Below are 14,688 nucleotides of genomic sequence, written 5' to 3'. Positions count from 1 at the left end.
GGAGGGTTCAGTGGTTGTTTTTCAGACTAGGAATCTCAGGGAGCATTCCCAGTTAGAACTTCTGGGAGAAGGCAGACATAGGGTGTAAGGCATTCCACACTACCTTCTGAAGGTAGAGACAAATGTGTTACTTCACAGGAAACACGCACATATAAAACTCACTGAGAGGAGGAGGATGGGACGAGCCTGGACATTCGGAGACATCTCGAGGAGAACGCTGTAGATGCTGGAGAGCTTCAGAGAGAACCAGGGCAGATGGCTCAAATGGTCAGAGCAATGCAATTCTCGGTTTTTCACTGAGCCTAGACAAGGGAAACAGATACTAGTGGTGAGGGAGCTATGTCCCACTCAGGCCGCGTGGAGGTTTGACACCAGATGCTGTAGGTGGCAGTGCAGGGCGGTGCCATGCTTTCGGCCTGGGAGGCTTAGACAGCCCTGGGAAAAGATTGCAGAGAACTTAAAGCAAAGAATACGGTGTAGAGGTTTAAGGAGAAAGTCTGCATCTGGTTACACAATCATTTGTTATAGATGCGCAGAAGACTGGGTGCTCAAGGGAGCCCCAAAACTCATACTTTTGAGTATGACAGTGACGGGTACGGATAGGGTCAAAGAACCCAAAGTGTACTTCTAGTCATTAAGGGAGTGGAGGTCTAAAAGTAACAACTGGAGAATGTGGGCATCGATCCCACTACCTCTCGCATGCTAAGCGAGCGCTCTACCATTTGAGCTAATTCCCCTCCATTTGCTCATTTTGTACGATTTGTTTGTGCTTTCTTTTATGCCCGGGGAATCCATTGTTGGTCACAGTTTCTTGCTTTATCTATGGCCCGGGTAAACATAAGAGTCACGTAAAAACTCGTAGAGCCAAGAAAGATTCTTTTGCCTTAACGTCTGAAAACCTTAGAGAGTGAACTGAGAATCTGAAAAAATAATAGTGTCAATAAAACGAATCTGTTTCCGCCCGGTTTCGAACCGGGGACCTCTCGCGTGTTAGGCGAGCGTGATAACCACTACACTACAGAAACCCCTGACAGTACAATGTTTTCTTAGTTTGGAGACATATATTCAACGTAAATTGTTCGACGATGGCATTCTTTGAAGATGCTTTTATCACAGGCTGGATGAATCAAAATAATTAAGGTGACTACCACCTTCATAGCCCTTCATGTCCCTGCTCTACTCTGCTAGTGTCAGATGAACGCTGTTTCCACACTGTAAGGACGTCCTGAAGAGTTTTTTCCTTCGTGATTTGTTCACTTCACTTAACACAACGTCCAAAGCTTCTTTTGGTTTCGAGTAACACACCTGCTTTATAATATTAATCCTCCCGCGAATAATCCTCGGAATCATCTTTCCGTGGATGTGAAGGGGTGAGAATCTCAGAAGACAGGGATCCGTTTCAGTGAACAAGCAAATGTCGCCGAACTACTTCATTCTACTACTGTGACCACGTGTCCACTAGAGCGATGGCTCTGTGGATCTATTTTCAATTTCTAAAGGGATTGTCCTGCTGGAGAGACCTGGCTTTGATTCTCAGCCCCCACATGGCGACTCATAGGCATTTTATACTCGGGCATCTGTCGCCCTCTTTTGGCTACATGGGGCACTGCATGCAAATACCCGTACATGGTCAATAATCACACTCTTTACTGTGAATCCTGTCAGCACACTCTTTACTGTGAATCCTGCCAGCCTTCCCTTCCTTTGTGTCAGCCAATGACAAACAGAACCCCTTTTTCCAGGGACTTCCATTGGCCTCACTGGGCTGAAATACAGGAGCCCCTCCTTCCTACTCCACCCTGGGGACATTGTCTTTTGGTGGGGATCCAGACTCTCCTTAGTTCTTTTCCACTACGCCTGTGAGCCTTTTCTCATAGATCTCCATTTTCTTGTGTCAAGTACCCACCCACAGGAGTCCTCCCTGCTAGTAATCCCACAGCTACCACACTTGCCTAGTATCCAGAGTGGTCAGCAGCAACCAAAGAACAGAATACCCATCCTACAAGGACCTGATCAAGATATCTACCCCCCCCCCAAAATACACCAAATATCATATCTCCATTGCCTACACGAACAGGCAAGACATCATGTCTCCCCAGGAAGCCAGAAACTCTTACTGCAATAGGCTTTAGAAATGCAATAAAACTGCAGCAGAAGACCAGGACTTCAAAAGAGCCATTATGAATATGTTCAGGGATTTTAATAAGGATCTGAATGAATGCTCACCAAACAAACAGTTGAATGAACATGGTAATTTGATTGAAGATGGCTCGCAAAAGCTCATAGGGAGTGTCATTATTTCAAAGGATTAGGACCTGTGGCCTTGTGGTAGCAGATCTGGCCTTAATGGAGGAAGAGTGCCACTGGGGTTGGGCTTTGAGCTTTCAGAAGCTCAATCCAGGCACAGTGGCTCGTTCTCTCTTTCTGCGGCCTGTGGATCTAGAAGTAGAACTCTCAGCTCCTTTCCCAGCACCATATGTGCCTGTGTTCTGCCATGCTTCCCACCATGCTGATAATGGATTAAACCTTAGAAACTGTAAGCAAGCCCCAATTAAATGCTTTCCTTTACAAGAGTTGTCATGTTTTATAAGAGTTGCCATGGTCACGGTGTCTCTTCACAACAATAGAAAACCCAAGACAATAAAATTTGGTAAATATTTCAGGAAATGAAAGTAGAAATAGAAACACTAAAGAAAACCCAAACTGAACTATAACTAGAAATAAAAAACTTAAGATGTCAAACAAACACCTCAGAGGTAAGCCTCATCAACAGATTACAGGACATTCAAGTGAAAATTTGATGATATGGTAGACTCAAAGAAAATGTTAAATATAAAAAGAATCTAGTCACAAAACATCCAGGAAATCTGATCAAAGACCCAGAAAATATCTCTTATGTATTCTTCTCTCACATATTATATCCCAACTGTAGTTTCCCCCTTCCTCCTATCCTCCCAGTAATTATTCCCCTCCCAACCACCTTGCCTACCTGATCCACTCCTCCTCTGTTTCCATCTAGAAAAAGACAGGCCTCTCTGGGACATCAACCAAACATGGCATATCTTGTTGCAATAAGACTGGGTACATCCTCTCGTATTAAAGTTGGATGAGGCAACCTAAGAAGAGGAAAATGCTCCTAAAAGAGTCAGAGACAGTCCCTATTCCCACTGTTAGGAGTCCCACAAGAACAACAAGCTACACAACCACACCATATATGCAGAGATCTTAGTTCAGACTCATATAGGGTCCCTAACTATCTCTATGAGTCCCTATGAGCCCTGGTTAGTTGAGTCTGTGGGCCATTTTCTTGTGGTGTCCTTGACTCCTACAAGACTTCCTCCCCATCTTCCAGAGGATTCCCAGAGCTCCATCTAATGTTTGACTCTGCGTCTCTGCATTTGGTCCCATCACTTGCTGGATGAAGCATCTCTGATGATTATTATTCTAGGCTGCAGTCTGAACTTACAGCACAGTATCCTTAGGAATCATTTTATTGACCCCCCCCCCATTGTGTTTGGTTCTATCCTAGGTCTCTCAATTATGGAACTTCTGGTCCCTAGTCTTCCAGGAAGTCTCAGGAGTGGGCTTCCTCTGGTGACATGCATCTCAAGCTGGACAGTCATTGGTTGGCCACTCCCACAAGGTCTGCTCCACCTTTACCCAGCACATCCTGCAGACAGGACAAATTGTAGATTGAAGATTTTGTGGCTGGGGTGGTATCCCAATCCCTCTATTAGAATCCTTACCGAGAATTTAGTTTCGGTATCTCCTCACTACCAGGAGTTTTCACTAGGGTCACCCTCATAGATACTTGGGAGTTTCCTTTGCACTAGGTTTGAACCTTGCCCTGAAATGCATTACAATTCCAGTAGCTCCCCACCCAGGGCTCTTTTCCTCCATCCCAACCCCCCACCTTTACATTCATGTCAACCTCCAAAAATCTATTCCATTTCCCCTTCCTAGGAGATCTATGCATGCCCTTTTGAGCCCACCTTTTACTTAGCATCTCTGGATTTATATATTGCAGGATGATTTTCCTTTACTTTATAACTAATAGCTACTTATAAGTGAGTACCATGTTTGTCCTACAGAAAACATTTTTTTAACAAAATCATAGAAGAAAGTTTCCTCAATCTAAAGATGCCTTCACATATAAGAAGCATAAAAAACACCAAATGGACAGGAACAGAAAAGAAAGTTCCCAAAACACATAATGATAAATATATGGAACAAAGAAACAATATTAAAAATTGCAAGAAAAAAAGATCAATCTTACAAAGGTGATGATGACTGTCCTTCGGTATGATGTGAATTCATGTTTCTTTTATTGGTTGATGAATAGAGCTGTTTTGACCAATGAACAGGCAGAATTTAGCCATGTGGGAAATCCAAGCAGGGGTAGAGAAACATAGTAGGCAGATTCAGCAAGATGCCCTGTACCTGCTGAGGAAGCAAAAGAACCTGGTATCATCGGCAAGCCAAGACCACGGGGAGATACACAGATTAATAGAAATGGGTTCATAATTAAGAGAGAGATAGCCAATAAGAAGCCTGAGCAAATAGGCCAAATAGTTTATAATAATTAAGATTAGCCTCTAGTTCTACACAAAACATTAAAAAGGAAAACTTCAGTCTGAGGAAATTAGCCACATCCAAATAGACACTAGGAAAAAATAACCCCAGAACAGTTTATCAAAGGGGGGGTGGAATGGGGGAACTCACATCCTAACAAAAGACCAGAAATCAATAAACATTGCTCATTGATAACAGATTGACAGGTTAGATTAGAAAACAGAATCCATCTTTCTGATGAAAGCAAGAAACAAACTTTGCAATTAAGGATATATATCACCCACCGTCAACCTGCTGCACAAGCATGTAACAGACTCTGGGTACGTTTTTCATTCAGTAGTGAGTTACAGTTTGTATACTGCTGTCGACATCCAGCTGTAATCCATGGTGATCAGGTAGGGGACAGAGAGGTTTTTCAGTTTTCTTATATCTGGGGGTAACAAGGAACAACTCCAAGTCATATCTGAAAAAAATAAAATCCTAACAGCTGATGGTGATCATGTTGAAATCAGTTCCGGGCTATTTATGATAAAGCTACAGACAAACACACCAAAGACACACAGAATGAAAACGCACAAAACAGAAACTAACAGATCCAGATACAGATCCATATCTTCCACCAGCAGGCAAAAGAATCTGATGGCTGTGGAGGAAGCTTCTGCTTCAACAACAGAGCTCGGTCCTACAGACCCACAGAAGGAGCTCAAAGGCATCCTTGTGGCTCTCATACCACCCCCCCCCAAGTGTCCCTCAGGGAAGCAGCCTATGATCCCCCATAGCACAGCTGCTGATCACAGTCCTCTGGTCCTTACAGCCTGAGAAGACAGCTGCAAACCAAAACCAAGAATGTGTTCCAGAATACAGATACCAGAAAACAGATACACAGAACAGAGATGCCGCCCAGCACACACACACACACACACACACACACACACACACACACACACACACACCATGGGGATTCCCCATACCTCCAAGTCGGTTCTTGAGTGTGAGGGGTGGTCGCAGTTTCCTGGCTAACACACCAAATGAAAGACCTGCAGAGAGTGGACCTTCATGCACCCAGTCAGGAAAGGTGACACCCAAAATCACTCATGAGAAGGGGTCTCAATGAAAATAGCATGAGGAGTTTTTATTACAAGTGTACTGCGGTCCTCAGTCCTCTACGGCTGCGTGGCATGGAAGGTCCACACTCTGCAGGGCTTTCAGTACTGTTCCACACAACACCTGGCCCTGACATGGCTTCAAAGAGGAGCTGTGGAGTCAGCAAAGAGAAGAAATAGACTGAAAAATCTGAGGGTGAATCAGGATGGAGGCTACTTATTGAAATAAAAAAAGTAAAAAACACTACACCTTTTTTACTCTATAACTGCACAATAGTTTGACTATGGCATGATTGAAAGCAGACTCACTGATTCAGGGATGAAGCCCACCATTAACTTTATTACAGCCTTTTTCCTAGGACAAAAACAATACAGCAAGTTTCCAAATGCTTCCTGTTCTCTATCTGTACCAGGAGCCTTCTTTCTGTTTGGTTTGTTTGTTTTGCTTTTGTTTGTTTTTGTTTTGTTCTGTTTTTTTTTTTTCTTTTTCTTTTTTGAGACAAGGTTTGTCTGTGGCTTTGGAGGCCATCCTGGAACTCACTTTGGAGACCAGGCTTGTCTGGAACTCACAGAGATCTGACTGCCTCTGCCTCCAGAGTTCTGAGATTAAAGGTGAGCACCACCACCACCCAGCTGAGTCTTCTTACTTTAATGGAAGGGCCACAACTTCCTCCTGCCAGAGATAAAGAGAATGATGCTTTTAGCAAGAAACAACTTTCCTCGAGGCCCTGAGCAAATGGAAGCCCTTATCCAAATGCATGGCTTTGGAAGAAGGATGTCCTCTGAGCACCAGACATTCTACTACCTTTAGGAAAAATTTCATTCCTCAAGGAGCATGATGCAGTGTAAGCACTGAGCTGTGCCTTATTTCATTCCTTCTTGTCTTAGTATTCTATATGGACCTGACTCCCTCATACACTCCCCAAAGGGAAGGTACTGGTGTCTTATTCTTTTTTCCATTAAACTTTACCATTCTGATTCCTCTATACTCATTAACTGAACTCTTGCCTTTAATGGCTTCAGGCTTTGGAGCTGGATTGTACACTTCATCCTTGAGGACAGTTGTGCCAATCGAAATCTCTAACTTTCCTGTTCTTGGTGTAATCAGGGGGACACAAAAGGGATTCCTGAATGCAAAATCATTACACTATTTGTTTTCATGCTGGTGGTGAATTTGGCCAAAAAAAAAAAAAAAAAAAAAAAAAAAAAAAAAAAAATCTGCTGAAAGAGGGTGCCATTATAACATTTTCGTCTTTCACCAGTGCCCCACAAAACTTCCCAGAGTCAGAGGCATAAGAAACTCTCATAACATAGAGTGAGAATCGTTGAAAATTAAAGTAAAATCTTTTACTGGAGAAGTGTGGTCTGCAATGTCTAATGCTGGAACTTCTTCAAGCAGCAGCGGTGGCCAATCACCATGCCGTCCACACCATCTGATGCTTCAGCTTTATTGCATTTCTAAAGCCTGTTCCAGTAAGGATTATTGGCTTCTCGAGGAGACATGTTGTCTTGCCTGTCCTTGTAGGCAATGGAGATATGACAGTCGAGATGTTTCTTGGGGTACATGCAATCTGGTCCCTTTGGGTAGATTTTGTTCTTTGGTTGCTGTTGCTCACTCTGGATCCTAGGCAAGTCTGGTACTTGTGGGGTTCCTAATAGAGAGGGCTTCTGCCGGTGGGTAGGCAACACAAAGGAATGGAGACAGGCTATCAGAAAAGGCTGACAGGGACAGTGAAAAAGAGCTGAGGAGACTCAGGATCCCCACCAAGAGGCAAAGTACTAGGATGGAGTAGGGAGTCGGCGGAGCCTCTATATTTCAGCTCAGTGTGGCTATTGGAAGTCCCTGAGAAAGGGGTTTTTGTGTATCACTGGCTGACAGGAAGGGAAGGCTGAGAGCATCCAGGAAAGAGTGTAATTTATGTGTGTATGAGTATTTGCATGCAGTGCCCCATGTAGCCAAAAGAGGGCGGCAGATGCCCAAGTACTGAATTCAACATGCTGATGAGGAGCCATATGGGGGCTTAGAATCAAAGTCAGGTCCTGAGGGGGGGGGGGTGGAGCCAGGTGGGGAAGTGACCTGTGGAACTAGGTCTGAGGAGGAGCTCAGACTTGCTCTCTTGCAAGTCACAGGGGGACAGGAGAACTTCTGGAGGCATTCTTGGAAGCAGGAACCTGCTGGTGTTCACCTGTCTATGTTGTTAGTTATTTCTCCCTGAATAAACATCTGATCGGCCTAATTGTTTGTCCAGGTCCTTTTTAAACCGAAATAAGGTCCCTTTAGAAATTGAAAATAAATCCACAGAGCCATCCCTCTAATGGACACGTAGTCACAATAATGTAATGAAGGAATTCTTACACATTTCCTTGTTCACAATAACGGATCCCTGTCTTCTGAGATGCTCACTCCTTCACATCCACCGAAGGAAAATTTCGAGAAGGATTATTCACGGGAGGATTAATATTATAAAGAAGCTGCGGCCTGACATTAAGTGAGGTGAACCTGCCTCCGAGGGACAATTTCCGCAGGATTTCACTTACCCTGTGGAAACTGACTTGTTTAGGTGATACTAGCAGAATAGTGTAGGGTCACCAAAGGCTTGGGATGAAGGGGGAGACAACTTAGTTATTTTGTTTTAGCCAAGCCATGCTACAAATATATGCAACGAATGCCATCATCATCAAACAATTTGAGAAACAAGATATCAGTATATCTTTTTAGAAAGTAAGAAACGGTAATTTATACATACCCCATTGTGAGTTTCTGTACTGTAGTGGCTGGCATGCTCGCCTCTCATGAAAGAGGTCTCCATTTCGAAACCTGGCGGAAATAAGATCATTTTTTTTACTTTCTTTTTCTATTTTAACATTCATAACTTACTCCATAAACTTCTAAAGAGTTAGCACATAAAAAATCTCAGCTTGGAGATTTTTGACCATGACTGTGGTACCTTGACCAGGACCCAAGAGATGGCAGGTATTTTGTGAACACAAATTGGTCCAGTGAACATGCAAAGATGTGAAAGAAAAGAAAAAAAAAAAAAAAAAAAAAAGAGTTTGAAATGTCGGGGAATTAGCTCAAACAGTAGAGTGCTTGCTTAGCATGCGAGAATGTCAGTGGCTTGGTCCTGTGGTAAATCCCTAATTGTACTCCAGTCGATAACTAAAGTTGGGAAAACGATCTGAGGACTCCTGCATTGTTGCCTTACTCTCATCTTGACACTTCCTTTATGATGGAATGGGGAAGGTTCACCAAAAGGTCACTGTAAATACCACAGCACAGATCTCTGCCAGGCTCCCTGGGAGTGCTGGGAGGGACAAAGCTCAGACTGAGGATTGGATTCTTCTAGAACACGACTCCCTCCATCTGTGCTCTCAGGACACTTAAAACCACAGAAACAATACACAGCTAGAGGACATGGGTCAAAAAAAGTTGCAGTTCTTTGAAAGTGTTTTTGTTGAACAAAAAGATGAAATCATTAGCTTGGCCCGTACGGGGGATCGAACCCGCGACCTTGGCGTTATTAGCACCACGCTCTAACCAACTGAGCTAACCGGCCAACTGATGTAAGAGTTTCTGCTTCCTTTCTACAGGAAGGTAGTACTACAGATTAGCAATTGTCAATGGATTCTTGGGTGTTTTAACTTTGAAGTTTTCTGAAAACAGCCTGAACCTTACAATAGTTCAAGATTAAACAACGAAAACAATTTAAATGTCACATTCCAATGTTTGCCGACCCAGTTTTCTCGCACCATAGACAAGCCCCATATGTGTGTGTCCCCCTCCCCCCCTGCAGCAGAAGGGAAGAATACAGAGCAGGTTGAGCTGAGTGCTCTTTAAGGTGGTTGTTGGCTTCCGGGAAATCTCAATTGCAGACTTTCTCCTAAAAGTTAAGCTTTACTTGGACCGCAGGATGATAAAACACAGGATATTGTTGTTATTAACACCACAGTCTAACCAACTGAGCTAACCTAAGTTAGCTAAATAATATTCTACAGAAGACCTCTACAGATAGGAAGAGACATAATTGTCAATTGAGGATGTTTGGGTTGTTTTCTTGTTTGTTTAATTTTAGTTATCTTGAAGACGGAAAAAGTTACGAAACTGCGTTGCTGTAAGTTGAAACTTTCCCTGAACAGACACAAAATTCTGTAAGAGGGCAAGTAATTCCACGATGCAGTGATTCCTGCCCCGGACAGACTGGCCCTGGACAGCCCAGTCCACTTGCTCAGTGGCCCTCCAGATTGCCAGGCTCCCTCTATTCTCACTGAGTTCGCCTCCTGCGCTGTTCTGCCGGTTGCCTCTAAGTGACAATTTGATAGCCTTCCCAGTTTTACCGAATTTTGCAATCAATTCGTCAAAACTATTTGTATAATGCTGTCGGGGGGGGGGAGGAGGGGTTCCTCTGCCGGGTCACGGGTCTCTGCTAAGCCGCTAGCACATCGCCCTAGTCTTGCAGAAGCCTGCGCTCCAGGGCCGGGTAGTTCGTGCCCAGAAGATCCGTTAGTTCGCGGCCGGCCGGGCTTTGCCCTCTGGCCACTGTCGGGGACCTGAGAGTCCTGTGTGATGAGTGAGTCCAGGACCAGCGCGCCCCAGCTCCTCATAGGACGGAGTAGTCTCGTTTGTCTTAGGTCTCAGTGAGGCCAAACTCTGCTCAGCTCAAACTTGGATTTACCGTCGGCACTGCTCCAGGAGTTTGGGAGGGGGGGGGCGCCTGCTCTTCCTGGCCGTTCATAGCTGTCTCAGCGGGGGCACGAAGAGGCCAGAGCCGGCTGTCCTGTCCTCGGCGACTGGAATCGGGAAGGGCTCCTGGCTCATTGCGTCCTCCTTTAAGGGAAGTCTCGGAGGGAGTGGAAAACTGAGATTCTGAAATGAGGATTTTCAGGTGGCCCAAAAACATTGACCCTGGCCGTTTCCAGTCTGAGAGTCTCAGATCCTCGGCGACACATGGAACAAACACGAGGCGACTCTCTCAGTCCTGGATACAGCCGGCGCTGACCCCTGTAGGAACTGATGCCTGGGGTCCTCTGATCCGGAGGCTGCGACGGTGCTCATCCTGACATCTGAGACAGCCCCTGGTCGCCGCAACCACGAGCTTCGGTGACACGAAATATCTGTGACAACGAAGTCGCCCGCGACCCTGGAGCCTCTAATCGAGGACGCCAATGCAGGGCATCAGCCTCCACCTTCCCAGTCGTTTGTTCTTCCACCCCTCTGGTGCAAGGAGTCTGTTGACCCTGTTCACGAGGGACCGACCCGCAGAGCTCCGGTTCCCCATCTGGTAGCCTTGCTAAGGCAACAACCACAGAAGGAGACACAAACACAGGCGGCTTCGAAAGAGCGCGACGCGTGACGCACAGCTCCGAGAACGTCACAAGCCACTGCACCACTCTAAACTCAAACGGCTTTACCGCGGGTCCCAGGGCCCTGTGTGCGGGGTCTTCATTTCAACGCCGTCCCCGCTGTTGATCCAGTAAGTCCACCGTTAGGAACCCAGCGCGCCGCAGCCGACAAGGACCTTACAAACTTTCTCTGGTTATGTAACCCATGAAAGCTTCACCCCGAAAGCCCCCTGCATTGCCTCTCGGGTCCTCTTCTTCCAGTTTCTCAAAAACTACTGAGATTCTGCGGAGGTGGGGCTCTTGAACACAGCGAGCTTGGTTAGGACATTTTAGCGGGACAGTTAATTTCTTTGGGAGATGAGGGAAGAGTTCCTGAAAATGTTGACTCCTGTCCCTGTACGAGGGATGTTATAAATGGATATTCTGGTCCCACTGGCATGTGTTAGACAGCACAAATCCGTTCTGTCTGACTACCTGCACAGGAAGTTAACATTCCAAAATATGAGTACTACATTTCCGTTGCGTTGTCTCGGTACTGCTAAACTGCTTGTTAAATCGCATCTTAAAGGGAACTTCGGATTCCTGTCTGGGATTCTCCTTCGGGGAGACTGTGGAAACCTCAGGTTCGGACTTCAGAGGTCCAGACAGCAGACAGTGGAGCCTTGTAGTAAATTCCCGGGTGTGGGAAAAGCCCCGAATGAGGCCCCTGACCTGTTTGTAACAAGCATTTCGATAGTGAGCAGTGTGAGAGAATAAGGCAACTGGCTTCTTTGGTCGAGTTATTTCTGAATGAAAAGGAACCGGCTCCATATGGTGATTTAAATCTGAAAAGAGGATTAGCCAAAATCTCAATGCTCCAAACAGAGAAGCCAGGCATACCAGATAAAGATGGAGTAACCACCCAGGGCAGCATTCTCTGCATTTCATCTCCAGCGCCAAAAAACATTTAATAAAACATGTTGGAAAAACCAAAGACGTCTGAGATGAAGACCTTTTAATGATTGTAGATGTTAGTTAGGGTTTCTACTGATGCCAAGTGACACCTTGACCAGGGCTATTCTTATCAACATCATCATCATCATCATCAGTTTCCTCTACCTCCTCTACTCCAGCCCCTCCCCTCAGCAGAACAACTGTTACAAAGGAAAACAATTGATTGGGGTGACTCACAGTTCCTAGGTTCAGTTCATTATCATCATGGTGGGACATGGAAGCATGCAGGCAGACATGGTGTTCGAGATGTAACTGAGTCCTACATCTTGCACGCAACAGGAAGTAGGCTTTGTGTCACACTGTGAAAAGCTTGAGCAAAAGAGATCTCAAAGCTTGCTCCACAATGCCACACTTCCTCCAACAAGGCCAAACCTACTTCAACAAGCCTCAGAGTGACACTCCCTTTGGGGACAATTTTCTTTCAAGCCACCACAGTAGATCATCTTTTTGCTATGTTCTTTGATTCTATTTGCAAGCGTTTTATTGAGATTTCTTACATCTACATCTATAAATAATATTGGTCTATAATTTTTATTTGGTCTTTGAGTTGTTTGGTATTAAGATAATAGTTTTGAAAAAAATTAGGATGTGATCCTTCAGTTACTATTTGTGGGGTAATTTGAGGAGTATTGTTCTGTTTTCTTTGAAGGTCTGTTAGAATTCTGCACTGAACTTACATGGCCCTGGTTTGTTTTATTTGGGGGTTTCGGTTTTGGTTTTTTATTTTGTTTTGTTTGATACAGGACTTACATTTTACTAGCAGTTATGGGCATCTTTTAATGATCTGGACTTAACTTTGGTAGGATATATATATATATATTCATTTCTTGTAAGTTTTCCAATTTAGTAAAATATTACATATTTTTTTCTGAGACAGACTTTCTCTGTATTGCTTTGGAGCCTGTCCTGAAACTAGCTTAGCTCTGTAGACCAGGCTGGCCTCAAATTCACAGAGATCTGCCTGCTTCTGGGATTAAGGGCGTGTGCGAGGGACACTCAGCTTCAAAGTATGTCCTTATTCTCTGAATTTCCTCAGTGTTTGTTGTATTGTCCCTTTTCATCTCTACTTTTGTTAATACAGATCTTCTCCTTGCATATTATCTAATTTGGCTAAAAGTTTGTCAGTCATATTGATTTTCTCAAAGAACTAATTTCATTAATTCTTTGAATTGTGTTTTATGTGTTTGTTTCTATTTCACTGATTTCACCCTGGAGTTTCATTACTTCTGCCATCTACCTTGCTGGGGTGCTATTCCTTCTTGTCATTGTCTAGAGCTTCCAATGCAACACTGTGTCACTGAGTTACTATTATGAGATCTCTCCGGTCTTTTGATGTAGTCATTTAGTGCTATGAAGTTGCCTCTTAGAAATGCCTTCCTTGTGTCCAACAGGTGTGGGTGTGTGGTGCTTTTATTTTCATTCAATTTTTAAATAATTTAACTTATTTTCTCCATTTTCATTCAGTAGCAAGTTATTCAGTATCCATCAGTTTAATTACTTTCTGCTGCTGTTGACATCCAGCTTTAATCCATGATGATCAGGTAGGTGGCAGAGACATTTTTCAGTTTTCTTATATCTGGGGGGACTTGCTTTGTGTCCTAGTATGTGGCTAATTTTGGAGCAAGTCCCATGAGTTGCTGAAAAAAAAAGTGTGTTCTTTAGTGTTCAGCTGGCATGTTCTGTAGATGTCTGCCAGGTCCATTTGACTGATGATGTTATTTAACTTCAGCATTTCTATGGCTTCTGTCTGGATGACATACTTATTGAGGAAAGCGGGGAATGGTGGTCACCCACTACCACTGTGTGAGGACAAATATGTGGTTTTACCTATGGTAATATTTTTTATGACCTTGAGTATCCTTGTGTTTGGTGCATAACAGTTTACAACTGCAGTATCTTCTTGGTGGGTTTTTCCTTTAAAGAGTATGTGTAGTATCTTCCCTATCTCTTGATAGCTTTGGTCAGAAGTCTATTTTGTCTGATATTAAAGTACACCTGCTTGCTTCTTGGGTTCATGTACTTGGAATTCCTTTTTCCATTCTTTTTATCCTGAGGTGATATGTATGTATCCTTGATGGTGAAGTTTGTTTCTGGCTTTCATCAGAAAGATGGATTCTGTTTTCTAATCTAACCTGTCAGTCTGTTATCAATGAGCAATGTTTATTGATTTCTGGTCTTTTGTTAGGATGTGAGTTTCCCACCCCACCCTCTTTGATGAACTGTTCTGGGATTATTTTTTACTAGTGTCTATTTTGATGTGGTTAATCTCCTCAGACTGAAGTTTTTCTTATAATGTTTTGTGTAGAACTGGATTAGTAGATAGGGATTTCTTAAATTTGGTTTTGTCCTAGAATGTGTTTCTTTTTCTGCAGATTGTGATTGGTAGTTTTGCTGGATATAGTAGTCTGGGATGTTATCTATAGTCTCTCTGAATTGTGGAACTTCTGTCCAGGACATACTGGCTTTCAGAGTGTCCACTGAGAAGTCAGATTATTCTAATATGCATGCCTTTACAATAATTTTAAGACTTTAAAATGCCTTTATAATGCTTGTAAAGATATGACTTTTATAAGATTGCTCTTTTTCCCTTGCAACTTCTAATATTGTTTCTTCTGTATATTCAGGATTTTGATTATTATTTGTTATGGGGAACTTTTTTTCTGCTCCTGTCTATTTGTTG

General features: G+C 43.7%; 3 non-coding genes across 3 annotated transcripts; all 3 read right to left on the bottom strand.

The window, feature by feature from the left end:
* Positions 1-664: 664 nt before the first annotated feature.
* Trnaa-agc (transfer RNA alanine (anticodon AGC)) lies at positions 665-737 on the bottom strand. The gene has a single exon. It is a non-coding gene; the product is annotated as a tRNA-Ala (tRNA).
* A 215-nt stretch (positions 738-952) lies between these two features.
* On the bottom strand, positions 953-1,025 carry Trnav-aac (transfer RNA valine (anticodon AAC)). The gene has a single exon. It is a non-coding gene; the product is annotated as a tRNA-Val (tRNA).
* Positions 1,026-9,157: 8,132 nt separating this feature from the next.
* Trnai-aau (transfer RNA isoleucine (anticodon AAU)) lies at positions 9,158-9,232 on the bottom strand. The gene has a single exon. It is a non-coding gene; the product is annotated as a tRNA-Ile (tRNA).
* Positions 9,233-14,688: the final 5,456 nt, after the last annotated feature.

This window comes from Phodopus roborovskii, unplaced genomic scaffold, assembly GCF_943737965.1.
Source record: "Phodopus roborovskii unplaced genomic scaffold, PHOROB, whole genome shotgun sequence".
Taxonomy (NCBI): domain Eukaryota; kingdom Metazoa; phylum Chordata; class Mammalia; order Rodentia; family Cricetidae; genus Phodopus; species Phodopus roborovskii.
This window is presented reverse-complemented; position numbering and strand designations above follow the sequence as displayed.